The 19,707-nt window shown below is 46.2% G+C and overlaps 13 non-coding genes across 13 annotated transcripts; all 13 read right to left on the reverse strand.

The window, feature by feature from the left end:
• Positions 1-528: 528 nt before the first annotated feature.
• LOC142288817 (U2 spliceosomal RNA) lies at positions 529-719 on the reverse strand. Its single transcript, XR_012749443.1, has one exon. It is a non-coding gene; the product is annotated as a U2 spliceosomal RNA (small nuclear RNA).
• A 1,387-nt stretch (positions 720-2,106) lies between these two features.
• Positions 2,107-2,297, reverse strand: LOC142288818 (U2 spliceosomal RNA). The gene has a single exon (XR_012749444.1). It is a non-coding gene; the product is annotated as a U2 spliceosomal RNA (small nuclear RNA).
• A 1,387-nt stretch (positions 2,298-3,684) lies between these two features.
• On the reverse strand, positions 3,685-3,875 carry LOC142288819 (U2 spliceosomal RNA). The gene has a single exon (XR_012749445.1). It is a non-coding gene; the product is annotated as a U2 spliceosomal RNA (small nuclear RNA).
• A 1,387-nt stretch (positions 3,876-5,262) lies between these two features.
• On the reverse strand, positions 5,263-5,453 carry LOC142288841 (U2 spliceosomal RNA). The gene has a single exon (XR_012749466.1). It is a non-coding gene; the product is annotated as a U2 spliceosomal RNA (small nuclear RNA).
• Positions 5,454-6,840: 1,387 nt separating this feature from the next.
• On the reverse strand, positions 6,841-7,031 carry LOC142288820 (U2 spliceosomal RNA). Its single transcript, XR_012749446.1, has one exon. It is a non-coding gene; the product is annotated as a U2 spliceosomal RNA (small nuclear RNA).
• A 1,385-nt stretch (positions 7,032-8,416) lies between these two features.
• LOC142288821 (U2 spliceosomal RNA) lies at positions 8,417-8,607 on the reverse strand. The gene has a single exon (XR_012749447.1). It is a non-coding gene; the product is annotated as a U2 spliceosomal RNA (small nuclear RNA).
• Positions 8,608-9,994: 1,387 nt separating this feature from the next.
• Positions 9,995-10,185, reverse strand: LOC142288823 (U2 spliceosomal RNA). Its single transcript, XR_012749449.1, has one exon. It is a non-coding gene; the product is annotated as a U2 spliceosomal RNA (small nuclear RNA).
• A 1,387-nt stretch (positions 10,186-11,572) lies between these two features.
• LOC142288824 (U2 spliceosomal RNA) lies at positions 11,573-11,763 on the reverse strand. Its single transcript, XR_012749450.1, has one exon. It is a non-coding gene; the product is annotated as a U2 spliceosomal RNA (small nuclear RNA).
• A 1,387-nt stretch (positions 11,764-13,150) lies between these two features.
• On the reverse strand, positions 13,151-13,341 carry LOC142288825 (U2 spliceosomal RNA). Its single transcript, XR_012749451.1, has one exon. It is a non-coding gene; the product is annotated as a U2 spliceosomal RNA (small nuclear RNA).
• Positions 13,342-14,728: 1,387 nt separating this feature from the next.
• Positions 14,729-14,919, reverse strand: LOC142288826 (U2 spliceosomal RNA). The gene has a single exon (XR_012749452.1). It is a non-coding gene; the product is annotated as a U2 spliceosomal RNA (small nuclear RNA).
• A 1,387-nt stretch (positions 14,920-16,306) lies between these two features.
• LOC142288827 (U2 spliceosomal RNA) lies at positions 16,307-16,497 on the reverse strand. The gene has a single exon (XR_012749453.1). It is a non-coding gene; the product is annotated as a U2 spliceosomal RNA (small nuclear RNA).
• A 1,387-nt stretch (positions 16,498-17,884) lies between these two features.
• LOC142288828 (U2 spliceosomal RNA) lies at positions 17,885-18,075 on the reverse strand. Its single transcript, XR_012749454.1, has one exon. It is a non-coding gene; the product is annotated as a U2 spliceosomal RNA (small nuclear RNA).
• Positions 18,076-19,463: 1,388 nt separating this feature from the next.
• On the reverse strand, positions 19,464-19,654 carry LOC142288829 (U2 spliceosomal RNA). Its single transcript, XR_012749455.1, has one exon. It is a non-coding gene; the product is annotated as a U2 spliceosomal RNA (small nuclear RNA).
• Between the last annotated feature and the right edge of the window lie 53 nt (positions 19,655-19,707).

Below are 19,707 nucleotides of genomic sequence, written 5' to 3' on the forward strand. Positions count from 1 at the left end.
AAGCTCAATGTCTATCATGACCTCTCTTTTAGAATGTCCAAGAGCAAGCAAACTATTCCTCCAGGAGAGGGCGCCAACAGACTACTAAAGAGATCATCATTACTCAAAGAAAACCCCAAAAACCAATGCATGATAGGAATAAACAGGTAACTTTCTTTGGAGTGGAAGCGGAGAGATCGCACCAGATGCCAATTCTAGATGTTATCACACCTGTGGTCACTGCAGCAGCAGGTGAATCCACTTTGTCCAAAAGGGATCTATTCCATTCAATTGCAAATGATCTAGATAAGACAGAGAACTGCAGCACGGGGACATAGCCGAGTTGGTCAGGTTGAGTGGTGATGAGTTTGCTATTTGGATGAATAAAGAAAGTCAAAAGTGTGAAAGATAAAAAACAAAAGGAGGAAGTGTGAAAAGTGAATGGGCCAAATTGAGGTGCATATGAAGACGTATGCTTTCTTCCAATTCATTAAATCGGGCTAATATGAATCAGGTGAATTGAGTTCTGCTTTTGGAAACTGGGTTAAGAAGGGGTGCACCGTTCCTGGAGGTACTGCAATACCAGGTCAATGCGTGGAGTGGACAGAGCAAGCTCTTTTTCCATCTCCCTGTTCTAAAAATCCATTTAATATATGGTCCCCAGATAGGGGACGTATCAGATATTAAACTGATAAGAACAGATACTACACTTGATCTTAGCCAAAAGGCCGAGAAGCGATAACCAGAATTGGTTTGGGCCTCGAGTGGCACCCTGGCCTATGCCGGACACATCTTAGGGAGAGAGAGCGAGAGGGAGACAAACCCACGCCTACACAAGACATTTTGTCACCCAAGCCAACCCTTGAAAAGGCTGCTTTGCAGAGCCAAAACAAGAAGAATGGTGCGTTTTGCAGCCGCCGCCCACTGCAATGAATCTGAATAACTCCTCCTTTAGGGCGCAAGCAACTCCCCTCCCCCTTGCAGTCTTTCCAATTCACGATACAAAAAGACGGACAGGACAGGTTGCCTGACTTTCCGTCACTGCCACCCTTTGCCATCCTTACCCGTAGAAAGCCCTTTCATCATCCCCAAACCCTAATCTTTTCCCTTTCCTTCCCAGCCCCCAAACCCTGCCCTCTGTACCTTTCTCACCACCCGCTTCCCTTCTCCTGTCATCCCCCTACCACCCGGGAAAAAAAGAGATTGCCCCCTCCTTCCACTAGCCCACCCTCCCACCCAAAGAACAACTTCTTCTGCGCAGCTTGTTTTCTAGGCAGCAGCGCTATTGTGATGTCATCGGGGGGCATTGTGACAAGCCGCCAGTGTTCCGTCTCTTCATGTTGTGCACAGTTCAAACGGAAAATACATCAACAGGCAGACTACAGAAAAGCTTACTATCAAAGGTTAGAGGGGGGCTTTCTCAGAGGGCTTTTTACAGTTTTTCTATTCCCAATTAGCCGTTTAAGTGTACTTATTGAAAGTAGTAATTCTTTCATAGGCCGCCCTTTCTTAGTATTTGACGTTCCTTATATTGCGGTATGAGGCTTCGCAGTAGGTTGCAAACATTCATCACCCATGACTGTCCCCAATTGAGCTCAGAAGCTCAATGTCTATCATGACCTCTCTTTTAGAATGTCCAAGAGCAAGCAAACTATTCCTCCAGGAGAGGGCGCCAACAGACTACTAAAGAGATCATCATTACTCAAAGAAAACCCCAAAAACCAATGCATGATAGGAATAAACAGGTAACTTTCTTTGGAGTGGAAGCGGAGAGATCGCACCAGATGCCAATTCTAGATGTTATCACACCTGTGGTCACTGCAGCAGCAGGTGAATCCACTTTGTCCAAAAGGGATCTATTCCATTCAATTGCAAATGATCTAGATAAGACAGAGAACTGCAGCACGGGGACATAGCCGAGTTGGTCAGGTTGAGTGGTGATGAGTTTGCTATTTGGATGAATAAAGAAAGTCAAAAGTGTGAAAGATAAAAAACAAAAGGAGGAAGTGTGAAAAGTGAATGGGCCAAATTGAGGTGCATATGAAGACGTATGCTTTCTTCCAATTCATTAAATCGGGCTAATATGAATCAGGTGAATTGAGTTCTGCTTTTGGAAACTGGGTTAAGAAGGGGTGCACCGTTCCTGGAGGTACTGCAATACCAGGTCAATGCGTGGAGTGGACAGAGCAAGCTCTTTTTCCATCTCCCTGTTCTAAAAATCCATTTAATATATGGTCCCCAGATAGGGGACGTATCAGATATTAAACTGATAAGAACAGATACTACACTTGATCTTAGCCAAAAGGCCGAGAAGCGATAACCAGAATTGGTTTGGGCCTCGAGTGGCACCCTGGCCTATGCCGGACACATCTTAGGGAGAGAGAGCGAGAGGGAGACAAACCCACGCCTACACAAGACATTTTGTCACCCAAGCCAACCCTTGAAAAGGCTGCTTTGCAGAGCCAAAACAAGAAGAATGGTGCGTTTTGCAGCCGCCGCCCACTGCAATGAATCTGAATAACTCCTCCTTTAGGGCGCAAGCAACTCCCCTCCCCCTTGCAGTCTTTCCAATTCACGATACAAAAAGACGGACAGGACAGGTTGCCTGACTTTCCGTCACTGCCACCCTTTGCCATCCTTACCCGTAGAAAGCCCTTTCATCATCCCCAAACCCTAATCTTTTCCCTTTCCTTCCCAGCCCCCAAACCCTGCCCTCTGTACCTTTCTCACCACCCGCTTCCCTTCTCCTGTCATCCCCCTACCACCCGGGAAAAAAAGAGATTGCCCCCTCCTTCCACTAGCCCACCCTCCCACCCAAAGAACAACTTCTTCTGCGCAGCTTGTTTTCTAGGCAGCAGCGCTATTGTGATGTCATCGGGGGGCATTGTGACAAGCCGCCAGTGTTCCGTCTCTTCATGTTGTGCACAGTTCAAACGGAAAATACATCAACAGGCAGACTACAGAAAAGCTTACTATCAAAGGTTAGAGGGGGGCTTTCTCAGAGGGCTTTTTACAGTTTTTCTATTCCCAATTAGCCGTTTAAGTGTACTTATTGAAAGTAGTAATTCTTTCATAGGCCGCCCTTTCTTAGTATTTGACGTTCCTTATATTGCGGTATGAGGCTTCGCAGTAGGTTGCAAACATTCATCACCCATGACTGTCCCCAATTGAGCTCAGAAGCTCAATGTCTATCATGACCTCTCTTTTAGAATGTCCAAGAGCAAGCAAACTATTCCTCCAGGAGAGGGCGCCAACAGACTACTAAAGAGATCATCATTACTCAAAGAAAACCCCAAAAACCAATGCATGATAGGAATAAACAGGTAACTTTCTTTGGAGTGGAAGCGGAGAGATCGCACCAGATGCCAATTCTAGATGTTATCACACCTGTGGTCACTGCAGCAGCAGGTGAATCCACTTTGTCCAAAAGGGATCTATTCCATTCAATTGCAAATGATCTAGATAAGACAGAGAACTGCAGCACGGGGACATAGCCGAGTTGGTCAGGTTGAGTGGTGATGAGTTTGCTATTTGGATGAATAAAGAAAGTCAAAAGTGTGAAAGATAAAAAACAAAAGGAGGAAGTGTGAAAAGTGAATGGGCCAAATTGAGGTGCATATGAAGACGTATGCTTTCTTCCAATTCATTAAATCGGGCTAATATGAATCAGGTGAATTGAGTTCTGCTTTTGGAAACTGGGTTAAGAAGGGGTGCACCGTTCCTGGAGGTACTGCAATACCAGGTCAATGCGTGGAGTGGACAGAGCAAGCTCTTTTTCCATCTCCCTGTTCTAAAAATCCATTTAATATATGGTCCCCAGATAGGGGACGTATCAGATATTAAACTGATAAGAACAGATACTACACTTGATCTTAGCCAAAAGGCCGAGAAGCGATAACCAGAATTGGTTTGGGCCTCGAGTGGCACCCTGGCCTATGCCGGACACATCTTAGGGAGAGAGAGCGAGAGGGAGACAAACCCACGCCTACACAAGACATTTTGTCACCCAAGCCAACCCTTGAAAAGGCTGCTTTGCAGAGCCAAAACAAGAAGAATGGTGCGTTTTGCAGCCGCCGCCCACTGCAATGAATCTGAATAACTCCTCCTTTAGGGCGCAAGCAACTCCCCTCCCCCTTGCAGTCTTTCCAATTCACGATACAAAAAGACGGACAGGACAGGTTGCCTGACTTTCCGTCACTGCCACCCTTTGCCATCCTTACCCGTAGAAAGCCCTTTCATCATCCCCAAACCCTAATCTTTTCCCTTTCCTTCCCAGCCCCCAAACCCTGCCCTCTGTACCTTTCTCACCACCCGCTTCCCTTCTCCTGTCATCCCCCTACCACCCGGGAAAAAAAGAGATTGCCCCCTCCTTCCACTAGCCCACCCTCCCACCCAAAGAACAACTTCTTCTGCGCAGCTTGTTTTCTAGGCAGCAGCGCTATTGTGATGTCATCGGGGGGCATTGTGACAAGCCGCCAGTGTTCCGTCTCTTCATGTTGTGCACAGTTCAAACGGAAAATACATCAACAGGCAGACTACAGAAAAGCTTACTATCAAAGGTTAGAGGGGGGCTTTCTCAGAGGGCTTTTTACAGTTTTTCTATTCCCAATTAGCCGTTTAAGTGTACTTATTGAAAGTAGTAATTCTTTCATAGGCCGCCCTTTCTTAGTATTTGACGTTCCTTATATTGCGGTATGAGGCTTCGCAGTAGGTTGCAAACATTCATCACCCATGACTGTCCCCAATTGAGCTCAGAAGCTCAATGTCTATCATGACCTCTCTTTTAGAATGTCCAAGAGCAAGCAAACTATTCCTCCAGGAGAGGGCGCCAACAGACTACTAAAGAGATCATCATTACTCAAAGAAAACCCCAAAAACCAATGCATGATAGGAATAAACAGGTAACTTTCTTTGGAGTGGAAGCGGAGAGATCGCACCAGATGCCAATTCTAGATGTTATCACACCTGTGGTCACTGCAGCAGCAGGTGAATCCACTTTGTCCAAAAGGGATCTATTCCATTCAATTGCAAATGATCTAGATAAGACAGAGAACTGCAGCACGGGGACATAGCCGAGTTGGTCAGGTTGAGTGGTGATGAGTTTGCTATTTGGATGAATAAAGAAAGTCAAAAGTGTGAAAGATAAAAAACAAAAGGAGGAAGTGTGAAAAGTGAATGGGCCAAATTGAGGTGCATATGAAGACGTATGCTTTCTTCCAATTCATTAAATCGGGCTAATATGAATCAGGTGAATTGAGTTCTGCTTTTGGAAACTGGGTTAAGAAGGGGTGCACCGTTCCTGGAGGTACTGCAATACCAGGTCAATGCGTGGAGTGGACAGAGCAAGCTCTTTTTCCATCTCCCTGTTCTAAAAATCCATTTAATATATGGTCCCCAGATAGGGGACGTATCAGATATTAAACTGATAAGAAGAGATACTACACTTGATCTTAGCCAAAAGGCCGAGAAGCGATAACCAGAATTGGTTTGGGCCTCGAGTGGCACCCTGGCCTATGCCGGACACATCTTAGGGAGAGAGAGCGAGAGGGAGACAAACCCACGCCTACACAAGACATTTTGTCACCCAAGCCAACCCTTGAAAAGGCTGCTTTGCAGAGCCAAAACAAGAAGAATGGTGCGTTTTGCAGCCGCCGCCCACTGCAATGAATCTGAATAACTCCTCCTTCAGGGCGCAAGCAACTCCCCTCCCCCTTGCAGTCTTTCCAATTCACGATACAAAAAGACGGACAGGACAGGTTGCCTGACTTTCCGTCACTGCCACCCTTTGCCATCCTTACCCGTAGAAAGCCCTTTCATCATCCCCAAACCCTAATCTTTTCCCTTTCCTTCCCAGCCCCCAAACCCTGCCCTCTGTACCTTTCTCACCACCCGCTTCCCTTCTCCTGTCATCCCCCTACCACCCGGGAAAAAAAGAGATTGCCCCCTCCTTCCACTAGCCCACCCTCCCACCCAAAGAACAACTTCTTCTGCGCAGCTTGTTTTCTAGGCAGCAGCGCTATTGTGATGTCATCGGGGGGCATTGTGACAAGCCGCCAGTGTTCCGTCTCTTCATGTTGTGCACAGTTCAAACGGAAAATACATCAACAGGCAGACTACAGAAAAGCTTACTATCAAAGGTTAGAGGGGGGCTTTCTCAGAGGGCTTTTTACAGTTTTTCTATTCCCAATTAGCCGTTTAAGTGTACTTATTGAAAGTAGTAATTCTTTCATAGGCCGCCCTTTCTTAGTATTTGACGTTCCTTATATTGCGGTATGAGGCTTCGCAGTAGGTTGCAAACATTCATCACCCATGACTGTCCCCAATTGAGCTCAGAAGCTCAATGTCTATCATGACCTCTCTTTTAGAATGTCCAAGAGCAAGCAAACTATTCCTCCAGGAGAGGGCGCCAACAGACTACTAAAGAGATCATCATTACTCAAAGAAAACCCCAAAAACCAATGCATGATAGGAATAAACAGGTAACTTTCTTTGGAGTGGAAGCGGAGAGATCGCACCAGATGCCAATTCTAGATGTTATCACACCTGTGGTCACTGCAGCAGCAGGTGAATCCACTTTGTCCAAAAGGGATCTATTCCATTCAATTGCAAATGATCTAGATAAGACAGAGAACTGCAGCACGGGGACATAGCCGAGTTGGTCAGGTTGAGTGGTGATGAGTTTGCTATTTGGATGAATAAAGAAAGTCAAAAGTGTGAAAGATAAAAAACAAAAGGAGGAAGTGTGAAAAGTGAATGGGCCAAATTGAGGTGCATATGAAGACGTATGCTTTCTTCCAATTCATTAAATCGGGCTAATATGAATCAGGTGAATTGAGTTCTGCTTTTGGAAACTGGGTTAAGAAGGGGTGCACCGTTCCTGGAGGTACTGCAATACCAGGTCAATGCGTGGAGTGGACAGAGCAAGCTCTTTTTCCATCTCCCTGTTCTAAAAATCCATTTAATATATGGTCCCCAGATAGGGGACGTATCAGATATTAAACTGATAAGAACAGATACTACACTTGATCTTAGCCAAAAGGCCGAGAAGCGATAACCAGAATTGGTTTGGGCCTCGAGTGGCACCCTGGCCTATGCCGGACACATCTTAGGGAGAGAGAGCGAGAGGGAGACAAACCCACGCCTACACAAGACATTTTGTCACCCAAGCCAACCCTTGAAAAGGCTGCTTTGCAGAGCCAAAACAAGAAGAATGGTGCGTTTTGCAGCCGCCGCCCACTGCAATGAATCTGAATAACTCCTCCTTTAGGGCGCAAGCAACTCCCCTCCCCCTTGCAGTCTTTCCAATTCACGATACAAAAAGACGGACAGGACAGGTTGCCTGACTTTCCGTCACTGCCACCCTTTGCCATCCTTACCCGTAGAAAGCCCTTTCATCATCCCCAAACCCTAATCTTTTCCCTTTCCTTCCCAGCCCCCAAACCCTGCCCTCTGTACCTTTCTCACCACCCGCTTCCCTTCTCCTGTCATCCCCCTACCACCCGGGAAAAAAAGAGATTGCCCCCTCCTTCCACTAGCCCACCCTCCCACCCAAAGAACAACTTCTTCTGCGCAGCTTGTTTTCTAGGCAGCAGCGCTATTGTGATGTCATCGGGGGGCATTGTGACAAGCCGCCAGTGTTCCGTCTCTTCATGTTGTGCACAGTTCAAACGGAAAATACATCAACAGGCAGACTACAGAAAAGCTTACTATCAAAGGTTAGAGGGGGGCTTTCTCAGAGGGCTTTTTACAGTTTTTCTATTCCCAATTAGCCGTTTAAGTGTACTTATTGAAAGTAGTAATTCTTTCATAGGCCGCCCTTTCTTAGTATTTGACGTTCCTTATATTGCGGTATGAGGCTTCGCAGTAGGTTGCAAACATTCATCACCCATGACTGTCCCCAATTGAGCTCAGAAGCTCAATGTCTATCATGACCTCTCTTTTAGAATGTCCAAGAGCAAGCAAACTATTCCCAGGAGAGGGCGCCAACAGACTACTAAAGAGATCATCATTACTCAAAGAAAACCCCAAAAACCAATGCATGATAGGAATAAACAGGTAACTTTCTTTGGAGTGGAAGCGGAGAGATCGCACCAGATGCCAATTCTAGATGTTATCACACCTGTGGTCACTGCAGCAGCAGGTGAATCCACTTTGTCCAAAAGGGATCTATTCCATTCAATTGCAAATGATCTAGATAAGACAGAGAACTGCAGCACGGGGACATAGCCGAGTTGGTCAGGTTGAGTGGTGATGAGTTTGCTATTTGGATGAATAAAGAAAGTCAAAAGTGTGAAAGATAAAAAACAAAAGGAGGAAGTGTGAAAAGTGAATGGGCCAAATTGAGGTGCATATGAAGACGTATGCTTTCTTCCAATTCATTAAATCGGGCTAATATGAATCAGGTGAATTGAGTTCTGCTTTTGGAAACTGGGTTAAGAAGGGGTGCACCGTTCCTGGAGGTACTGCAATACCAGGTCAATGCGTGGAGTGGACAGAGCAAGCTCTTTTTCCATCTCCCTGTTCTAAAAATCCATTTAATATATGGTCCCCAGATAGGGGACGTATCAGATATTAAACTGATAAGAACAGATACTACACTTGATCTTAGCCAAAAGGCCGAGAAGCGATAACCAGAATTGGTTTGGGCCTCGAGTGGCACCCTGGCCTATGCCGGACACATCTTAGGGAGAGAGAGCGAGAGGGAGACAAACCCACGCCTACACAAGACATTTTGTCACCCAAGCCAACCCTTGAAAAGGCTGCTTTGCAGAGCCAAAACAAGAAGAATGGTGCGTTTTGCAGCCGCCGCCCACTGCAATGAATCTGAATAACTCCTCCTTTAGGGCGCAAGCAACTCCCCTCCCCCTTGCAGTCTTTCCAATTCACGATACAAAAAGACGGACAGGACAGGTTGCCTGACTTTCCGTCACTGCCACCCTTTGCCATCCTTACCCGTAGAAAGCCCTTTCATCATCCCCAAACCCTAATCTTTTCCCTTTCCTTCCCAGCCCCCAAACCCTGCCCTCTGTACCTTTCTCACCACCCGCTTCCCTTCTCCTGTCATCCCCCTACCACCCGGGAAAAAAAGAGATTGCCCCCTCCTTCCACTAGCCCACCCTCCCACCCAAAGAACAACTTCTTCTGCGCAGCTTGTTTTCTAGGCAGCAGCGCTATTGTGATGTCATCGGGGGGCATTGTGACAAGCCGCCAGTGTTCCGTCTCTTCATGTTGTGCACAGTTCAAACGGAAAATACATCAACAGGCAGACTACAGAAAAGCTTACTATCAAAGGTTAGAGGGGGGCTTTCTCAGAGGGCTTTTTACAGTTTTTCTATTCCCAATTAGCCGTTTAAGTGTACTTATTGAAAGTAGTAATTCTTTCATAGGCCGCCCTTTCTTAGTATTTGACGTTCCTTATATTGCGGTATGAGGCTTCGCAGTAGGTTGCAAACATTCATCACCCATGACTGTCCCCAATTGAGCTCAGAAGCTCAATGTCTATCATGACCTCTCTTTTAGAATGTCCAAGAGCAAGCAAACTATTCCTCCAGGAGAGGGCGCCAACAGACTACTAAAGAGATCATCATTACTCAAAGAAAACCCCAAAAACCAATGCATGATAGGAATAAACAGGTAACTTTCTTTGGAGTGGAAGCGGAGAGATCGCACCAGATGCCAATTCTAGATGTTATCACACCTGTGGTCACTGCAGCAGCAGGTGAATCCACTTTGTCCAAAAGGGATCTATTCCATTCAATTGCAAATGATCTAGATAAGACAGAGAACTGCAGCACGGGGACATAGCCGAGTTGGTCAGGTTGAGTGGTGATGAGTTTGCTATTTGGATGAATAAAGAAAGTCAAAAGTGTGAAAGATAAAAAACAAAAGGAGGAAGTGTGAAAAGTGAATGGGCCAAATTGAGGTGCATATGAAGACGTATGCTTTCTTCCAATTCATTAAATCGGGCTAATATGAATCAGGTGAATTGAGTTCTGCTTTTGGAAACTGGGTTAAGAAGGGGTGCACCGTTCCTGGAGGTACTGCAATACCAGGTCAATGCGTGGAGTGGACAGAGCAAGCTCTTTTTCCATCTCCCTGTTCTAAAAATCCATTTAATATATGGTCCCCAGATAGGGGACGTATCAGATATTAAACTGATAAGAACAGATACTACACTTGATCTTAGCCAAAAGGCCGAGAAGCGATAACCAGAATTGGTTTGGGCCTCGAGTGGCACCCTGGCCTATGCCGGACACATCTTAGGGAGAGAGAGCGAGAGGGAGACAAACCCACGCCTACACAAGACATTTTGTCACCCAAGCCAACCCTTGAAAAGGCTGCTTTGCAGAGCCAAAACAAGAAGAATGGTGCGTTTTGCAGCCGCCGCCCACTGCAATGAATCTGAATAACTCCTCCTTTAGGGCGCAAGCAACTCCCCTCCCCCTTGCAGTCTTTCCAATTCACGATACAAAAAGACGGACAGGACAGGTTGCCTGACTTTCCGTCACTGCCACCCTTTGCCATCCTTACCCGTAGAAAGCCCTTTCATCATCCCCAAACCCTAATCTTTTCCCTTTCCTTCCCAGCCCCCAAACCCTGCCCTCTGTACCTTTCTCACCACCCGCTTCCCTTCTCCTGTCATCCCCCTACCACCCGGGAAAAAAAGAGATTGCCCCCTCCTTCCACTAGCCCACCCTCCCACCCAAAGAACAACTTCTTCTGCGCAGCTTGTTTTCTAGGCAGCAGCGCTATTGTGATGTCATCGGGGGGCATTGTGACAAGCCGCCAGTGTTCCGTCTCTTCATGTTGTGCACAGTTCAAACGGAAAATACATCAACAGGCAGACTACAGAAAAGCTTACTATCAAAGGTTAGAGGGGGGCTTTCTCAGAGGGCTTTTTACAGTTTTTCTATTCCCAATTAGCCGTTTAAGTGTACTTATTGAAAGTAGTAATTCTTTCATAGGCCGCCCTTTCTTAGTATTTGACGTTCCTTATATTGCGGTATGAGGCTTCGCAGTAGGTTGCAAACATTCATCACCCATGACTGTCCCCAATTGAGCTCAGAAGCTCAATGTCTATCATGACCTCTCTTTTAGAATGTCCAAGAGCAAGCAAACTATTCCTCCAGGAGAGGGCGCCAACAGACTACTAAAGAGATCATCATTACTCAAAGAAAACCCCAAAAACCAATGCATGATAGGAATAAACAGGTAACTTTCTTTGGAGTGGAAGCGGAGAGATCGCACCAGATGCCAATTCTAGATGTTATCACACCTGTGGTCACTGCAGCAGCAGGTGAATCCACTTTGTCCAAAAGGGATCTATTCCATTCAATTGCAAATGATCTAGATAAGACAGAGAACTGCAGCACGGGGACATAGCCGAGTTGGTCAGGTTGAGTGGTGATGAGTTTGCTATTTGGATGAATAAAGAAAGTCAAAAGTGTGAAAGATAAAAAACAAAAGGAGGAAGTGTGAAAAGTGAATGGGCCAAATTGAGGTGCATATGAAGACGTATGCTTTCTTCCAATTCATTAAATCGGGCTAATATGAATCAGGTGAATTGAGTTCTGCTTTTGGAAACTGGGTTAAGAAGGGGTGCACCGTTCCTGGAGGTACTGCAATACCAGGTCAATGCGTGGAGTGGACAGAGCAAGCTCTTTTTCCATCTCCCTGTTCTAAAAATCCATTTAATATATGGTCCCCAGATAGGGGACGTATCAGATATTAAACTGATAAGAACAGATACTACACTTGATCTTAGCCAAAAGGCCGAGAAGCGATAACCAGAATTGGTTTGGGCCTCGAGTGGCACCCTGGCCTATGCCGGACACATCTTAGGGAGAGAGAGCGAGAGGGAGACAAACCCACGCCTACACAAGACATTTTGTCACCCAAGCCAACCCTTGAAAAGGCTGCTTTGCAGAGCCAAAACAAGAAGAATGGTGCGTTTTGCAGCCGCCGCCCACTGCAATGAATCTGAATAACTCCTCCTTTAGGGCGCAAGCAACTCCCCTCCCCCTTGCAGTCTTTCCAATTCACGATACAAAAAGACGGACAGGACAGGTTGCCTGACTTTCCGTCACTGCCACCCTTTGCCATCCTTACCCGTAGAAAGCCCTTTCATCATCCCCAAACCCTAATCTTTTCCCTTTCCTTCCCAGCCCCCAAACCCTGCCCTCTGTACCTTTCTCACCACCCGCTTCCCTTCTCCTGTCATCCCCCTACCACCCGGGAAAAAAAGAGATTGCCCCCTCCTTCCACTAGCCCACCCTCCCACCCAAAGAACAACTTCTTCTGCGCAGCTTGTTTTCTAGGCAGCAGCGCTATTGTGATGTCATCGGGGGGCATTGTGACAAGCCGCCAGTGTTCCGTCTCTTCATGTTGTGCACAGTTCAAACGGAAAATACATCAACAGGCAGACTACAGAAAAGCTTACTATCAAAGGTTAGAGGGGGGCTTTCTCAGAGGGCTTTTTACAGTTTTTCTATTCCCAATTAGCCGTTTAAGTGTACTTATTGAAAGTAGTAATTCTTTCATAGGCCGCCCTTTCTTAGTATTTGACGTTCCTTATATTGCGGTATGAGGCTTCGCAGTAGGTTGCAAACATTCATCACCCATGACTGTCCCCAATTGAGCTCAGAAGCTCAATGTCTATCATGACCTCTCTTTTAGAATGTCCAAGAGCAAGCAAACTATTCCTCCAGGAGAGGGCGCCAACAGACTACTAAAGAGATCATCATTACTCAAAGAAAACCCCAAAAACCAATGCATGATAGGAATAAACAGGTAACTTTCTTTGGAGTGGAAGCGGAGAGATCGCACCAGATGCCAATTCTAGATGTTATCACACCTGTGGTCACTGCAGCAGCAGGTGAATCCACTTTGTCCAAAAGGGATCTATTCCATTCAATTGCAAATGATCTAGATAAGACAGAGAACTGCAGCACGGGGACATAGCCGAGTTGGTCAGGTTGAGTGGTGATGAGTTTGCTATTTGGATGAATAAAGAAAGTCAAAAGTGTGAAAGATAAAAAACAAAAGGAGGAAGTGTGAAAAGTGAATGGGCCAAATTGAGGTGCATATGAAGACGTATGCTTTCTTCCAATTCATTAAATCGGGCTAATATGAATCAGGTGAATTGAGTTCTGCTTTTGGAAACTGGGTTAAGAAGGGGTGCACCGTTCCTGGAGGTACTGCAATACCAGGTCAATGCGTGGAGTGGACAGAGCAAGCTCTTTTTCCATCTCCCTGTTCTAAAAATCCATTTAATATATGGTCCCCAGATAGGGGACGTATCAGATATTAAACTGATAAGAACAGATACTACACTTGATCTTAGCCAAAAGGCCGAGAAGCGATAACCAGAATTGGTTTGGGCCTCGAGTGGCACCCTGGCCTATGCCGGACACATCTTAGGGAGAGAGAGCGAGAGGGAGACAAACCCACGCCTACACAAGACATTTTGTCACCCAAGCCAACCCTTGAAAAGGCTGCTTTGCAGAGCCAAAACAAGAAGAATGGTGCGTTTTGCAGCCGCCGCCCACTGCAATGAATCTGAATAACTCCTCCTTTAGGGCGCAAGCAACTCCCCTCCCCCTTGCAGTCTTTCCAATTCACGATACAAAAAGACGGACAGGACAGGTTGCCTGACTTTCCGTCACTGCCACCCTTTGCCATCCTTACCCGTAGAAAGCCCTTTCATCATCCCCAAACCCTAATCTTTTCCCTTTCCTTCCCAGCCCCCAAACCCTGCCCTCTGTACCTTTCTCACCACCCGCTTCCCTTCTCCTGTCATCCCCCTACCACCCGGGAAAAAAAGAGATTGCCCCCTCCTTCCACTAGCCCACCCTCCCACCCAAAGAACAACTTCTTCTGCGCAGCTTGTTTTCTAGGCAGCAGCGCTATTGTGATGTCATCGGGGGGCATTGTGACAAGCCGCCAGTGTTCCGTCTCTTCATGTTGTGCACAGTTCAAACGGAAAATACATCAACAGGCAGACTACAGAAAAGCTTACTATCAAAGGTTAGAGGGGGGCTTTCTCAGAGGGCTTTTTACAGTTTTTCTATTCCCAATTAGCCGTTTAAGTGTACTTATTGAAAGTAGTAATTCTTTCATAGGCCGCCCTTTCTTAGTATTTGACGTTCCTTATATTGCGGTATGAGGCTTCGCAGTAGGTTGCAAACATTCATCACCCATGACTGTCCCCAATTGAGCTCAGAAGCTCAATGTCTATCATGACCTCTCTTTTAGAATGTCCAAGAGCAAGCAAACTATTCCTCCAGGAGAGGGCGCCAACAGACTACTAAAGAGATCATCATTACTCAAAGAAAACCCCAAAAACCAATGCATGATAGGAATAAACAGGTAACTTTCTTTGGAGTGGAAGCGGAGAGATCGCACCAGATGCCAATTCTAGATGTTATCACACCTGTGGTCACTGCAGCAGCAGGTGAATCCACTTTGTCCAAAAGGGATCTATTCCATTCAATTGCAAATGATCTAGATAAGACAGAGAACTGCAGCACGGGGACATAGCCGAGTTGGTCAGGTTGAGTGGTGATGAGTTTGCTATTTGGATGAATAAAGAAAGTCAAAAGTGTGAAAGATAAAAAACAAAAGGAGGAAGTGTGAAAAGTGAATGGGCCAAATTGAGGTGCATATGAAGACGTATGCTTTCTTCCAATTCATTAAATCGGGCTAATATGAATCAGGTGAATTGAGTTCTGCTTTTGGAAACTGGGTTAAGAAGGGGTGCACCGTTCCTGGAGGTACTGCAATACCAGGTCAATGCGTGGAGTGGACAGAGCAAGCTCTTTTTCCATCTCCCTGTTCTAAAAATCCATTTAATATATGGTCCCCAGATAGGGGACGTATCAGATATTAAACTGATAAGAACAGATACTACACTTGATCTTAGCCAAAAGGCCGAGAAGCGATAACCAGAATTGGTTTGGGCCTCGAGTGGCACCCTGGCCTATGCCGGACACATCTTAGGGAGAGAGAGCGAGAGGGAGACAAACCCACGCCTACACAAGACATTTTGTCACCCAAGCCAACCCTTGAAAAGGCTGCTTTGCAGAGCCAAAACAAGAAGAATGGTGCGTTTTGCAGCCGCCGCCCACTGCAATGAATCTGAATAACTCCTCCTTTAGGGCGCAAGCAACTCCCCTCCCCCTTGCAGTCTTTCCAATTCACGATACAAAAAGACGGACAGGACAGGTTGCCTGACTTTCCGTCACTGCCACCCTTTGCCATCCTTACCCGTAGAAAGCCCTTTCATCATCCCCAAACCCTAATCTTTTCCCTTTCCTTCCCAGCCCCCAAACCCTGCCCTCTGTACCTTTCTCACCACCCGCTTCCCTTCTCCTGTCATCCCCCTACCACCCGGGAAAAAAAGAGATTGCCCCCTCCTTCCACTAGCCCACCCTCCCACCCAAAGAACAACTTCTTCTGCGCAGCTTGTTTTCTAGGCAGCAGCGCTATTGTGATGTCATCGGGGGGCATTGTGACAAGCCGCCAGTGTTCCGTCTCTTCATGTTGTGCACAGTTCAAACGGAAAATACATCAACAGGCAGACTACAGAAAAGCTTACTATCAAAGGTTAGAGGGGGGCTTTCTCAGAGGGCTTTTTACAGTTTTTCTATTCCCAATTAGCCGTTTAAGTGTACTTATTGAAAGTAGTAATTCTTTCATAGGCCGCCCTTTCTTAGTATTTGACGTTCCTTATATTGCGGTATGAGGCTTCGCAGTAGGTTGCAAACATTCATCACCCATGACTGTCCCCAATTGAGCTCAGAAGCTCAATGTCTATCATGACCTCTCTTTTAGAATGTCCAAGAGCAAGCAAACTATTCCTCCAGGAGAGGGCGCCAACAGACTACTAAAGAGATCATCATTACTCAAAGAAAACCCCAAAAACCAATGCATGATAGGAATAAACAGGTAACTTTCTTTGGAGTGGAAGCGGAGAGATCGCACCAGATGCCAATTCTAGATGTTATCACACCTGTGGTCACTGCAGCAGCAGGTGAATCCACTTTGTCCAAAAGGGATCTATTCCATTCAATTGCAAATGATCTAGATAAGACAGAGAACTGCAGCACGGGGACATAGCCGCGTTGGTCAGGTTGAGTGGTGATGAGTTTGCTATTTGGATGAATAAAGAAAGTCAAAAGTGTGAAAGATAAAAAACAAAAGGAGGAAGTGTGAAAAGTGAATGGGCCAAATTGAGGTGCATATGAAGACGTATGCTTTCTTCCAATTCATTAAATCGGGCTAATATGAATCAGGTGAATTGAGTTCTGCTTTTGGAAACTGGGTTAAGAAGGGGTGCACCGTTCCTGGAGGTACTGCAATACCAGGTCAATGCGTGGAGTGGACAGAGCAAGCTCTTTTTCCATCTCCCTGTTCTAAAAATCCATTTAATATATGGTCCCCAGATAGGGGACGTATCAGATATTAAACTGATAAGAACAGATACTACACTTGATCTTAGCCAAAAGGCCGAGAAGCGATAACCAGAATTGGTTTGGGCCTCGAGTGGCACCCTGGCCTATGCCGGACACATCTTAGGGAGAGAGAGCGAGAGGGAGACAAACCCACGCCTACACAAGACATTTTGTCACCCAAGCCAACCCTTGAAAAGGCTGCTTTGCAGAGCCAAAACAAGAAGAATGGTGCGTTTTGCAGCCGCCGCCCACTGCAATGAATCTGAATAACTCCTCCTTTAGGGCGCAAGCAACTCCCCTCCCCCTTGCAGTCTTTCCAATTCACGATACAAAAAGACGGACAGGACAGGTTGCCTGACTTTCCGTCACTGCCACCCTTTGCCATCCTTACCCGTAGAAAGCCCTTTCATCATCCCCAAACCCTAATCTTTTCCCTTTCCTTCCCAGCCCCCAAACCCTGCCCTCTGTACCTTTCTCACCACCCGCTTCCCTTCTCCTGTCATCCCCCTACCACCCGGGAAAAAAAGAGATTGCCCCCTCCTTCCACTAGCCCACCCTCCCACCCAAAGAACAACTTCTTCTGCGCAGCTTGTTTTCTAGGCAGCAGCGCTATTGTGATGTCATCGGGGGGCATTGTGACAAGCCGCCAGTGTTCCGTCTCTTCATGTTGTGCACAGTTCAAACGGAAAATACATCAACAGGCAGACTACAGAAAAGCTTACTATCAAAGGTTAGAGGGGGGCTTTCTCAGAGGGCTTTTTACAGTTTTTCTATTCCCAATTAGCCGTTTAAGTGTACTTATTGAAAGTAGTAATTCTTTCATAGGCCGCCCTTTCTTAGTATTTGACGTTCCTTATATTGCGGTATGAGGCTTCGCAGTAGGTTGCAAACATTCATCACCCATGACTGTCCCCAATTGAGCTCAGAAGCTCAATGTCTATCATGACCTCTCTTTTAGAATGTCCAAGAGCAAGCAAACTATTCCTCCAGGAGAGGGCGCCAACAGACTACTAAAGAGATCATCATTACTCAAAGAAAACCCCAAAAACCAATGCATGATAGGAATAAACAGGTAACTTTCTTTGGAGTGGAAGCGGAGAGATCGCACCAGATGCCAATTCTAGATGTTATCACACCTGTGGTCACTGCAGCAGCAGGTGAATCCACTTTGTCCAAAAGGGATCTATTCCATTCAATTGCAAATGATCTAGATAAGACAGAGAACTGCAGCACGGGGACATAGCCGAGTTGGTCAGGTTGAGTGGTGATGAGTTTGCTATTTGGATGAATAAAGAAAGTCAAAAGTGTGAAAGATAAAAAACAAAAGGAGGAAGTGTGAAAAGTGAATGGGCCAAATTGAGGTGCATATGAAGACGTATGCTTTCTTCCAATTCATTAAATCGGGCTAATATGAATCAGGTGAATTGAGTTCTGCTTTTGGAAACTGGGTTAAGAAGGGGTGCACCGTTCCTGGAGGTACTGCAATACCAGGTCAATGCGTGGAGTGGACAGAGCAAGCTCTTTTTCCATCTCCCTGTTCTAAAAATCCATTTAATATATGGTCCCCAGATAGGGGACGTATCAGATATTAAACTGATAAGAACAGATACTACACTTGATCTTAGCCAAAAGGCCGAGAAGCGATAACCAGAATTGGTTTGGGCCTCGAGTGGCACCCTGGCCTATGCCGGACACATCTTAGGGAGAGAGAGCGAGAGGGAGACAAACCCACGCCTACACAAGACATTTTGTCACCCAAGCCAACCCTTGAAAAGGCTGCTTTGCAGAGCCAAAACAAGAAGAATGGTGCGTTTTGCAGCCGCCGCCCACTGCAATGAATCTGAATAACTCCTCCTTTAGGGCGCAAGCAACTCCCCTCCCCCTTGCAGTCTTTCCAATTCACGATACAAAAAGACGGACAGGACAGGTTGCCTGACTTTCCGTCACTGCCACCCTTTGCCATCCTTACCCGTAGAAAGCCCTTTCATCATCCCCAAACCCTAATCTTTTCCCTTTCCTTCCCAGCCCCCAAACCCTGCCCTCTGTACCTTTCTCACCACCCGCTTCCCTTCTCCTGTCATCCCCCTACCACCCGGGAAAAAAAGAGATTGCCCCCTCCTTCCACTAGCCCACCCTCCCACCCAAAGAACAACTTCTTCTGCGCAGCTTGTTTTCTAGGCAGCAGCGCTATTGTGATGTCATCGGGGGGCATTGTGACAAGCCGCCAGTGTTCCGTCTCTTCATGTTGTGCACAGTTCAAACGGAAAATACATCAACAGGCAGACTACAGAAAAGCTTACTATCAAAGGTTAGAGGGGGGCTTTCTCAGAGGGCTTTTTACAGTTTTTCTATTCCCAATTAGCCGTTTAAGTGTACTTATTGAAAGTAGTAATTCTTTCATAGGCCGCCCTTTCTTAGTATTTGACGTTCCTTATATTGCGGTATGAGGCTTCGCAGTAGGTTGCAAACATTCATCACCCATGACTGTCCCCAATTGAGCTCAGAAGCTCAATGTCTATCATGACCTCTCTTTTAGAATGTCCAAGAGCAAGCAAACTATTCCTCCAGGAGAGGGCGCCAACAGACTACTAAAGAGATCATCATTACTCAAAGAAAACCCCAAAAACCAATGCATGATAGGAATAAACAGGTAACTTTCTTTGGAGTGGAAGCGGAGAGATCGCACCAGATGCCAATTCTAGATGTTATCACACCTGTGGTCACTGCAGCAGCAGGTGAATCCACTTTGTCCAAAAGGGATCTATTCCATTCAATTGCAAATGATCTAGATAAGACAGAGAACTGCAGCACGGGGACATAGCCGAGTTGGTCTAGGTTGAGTGGTGATGAGTTTGCTATTTGGATGAATAAAGAAAGTCAAAAGTGTGAAAGATAAAAAACAAAAGGAGGAAGTGTGAAAAGTGAATGGGCCAAATTGAGGTGCATATGAAGACGTATGCTTTCTTCCAATTCATTAAATCGGGCTAATATGAATCAGGTGAATTGAGTTCTGCTTTTGGAAACTGGGTTAAGAAGGGGTGCACCGTTCCTGGAGGTACTGCAATACCAGGTCAATGCGTGGAGTGGACAGAGCAAGCTCTTTTTCCATCTCCCTGTTCTAAAAATCCATTTAATATATGGTCCCCAGATAGGGGACGTATCAGATATTAAACTGATAAGAACAGATACTACACTTGATCTTAGCCAAAAGGCCGAGAAGCGATAACCAGAATTGGTTTGGGCCTCGAGTGGCACCCTGGCCTATGCCGGACACATC

This window comes from Anomaloglossus baeobatrachus, unplaced genomic scaffold (assembly GCF_048569485.1).
Source record: "Anomaloglossus baeobatrachus isolate aAnoBae1 unplaced genomic scaffold, aAnoBae1.hap1 Scaffold_852, whole genome shotgun sequence".
NCBI lineage: Eukaryota > Metazoa > Chordata > Amphibia > Anura > Aromobatidae > Anomaloglossus > Anomaloglossus baeobatrachus.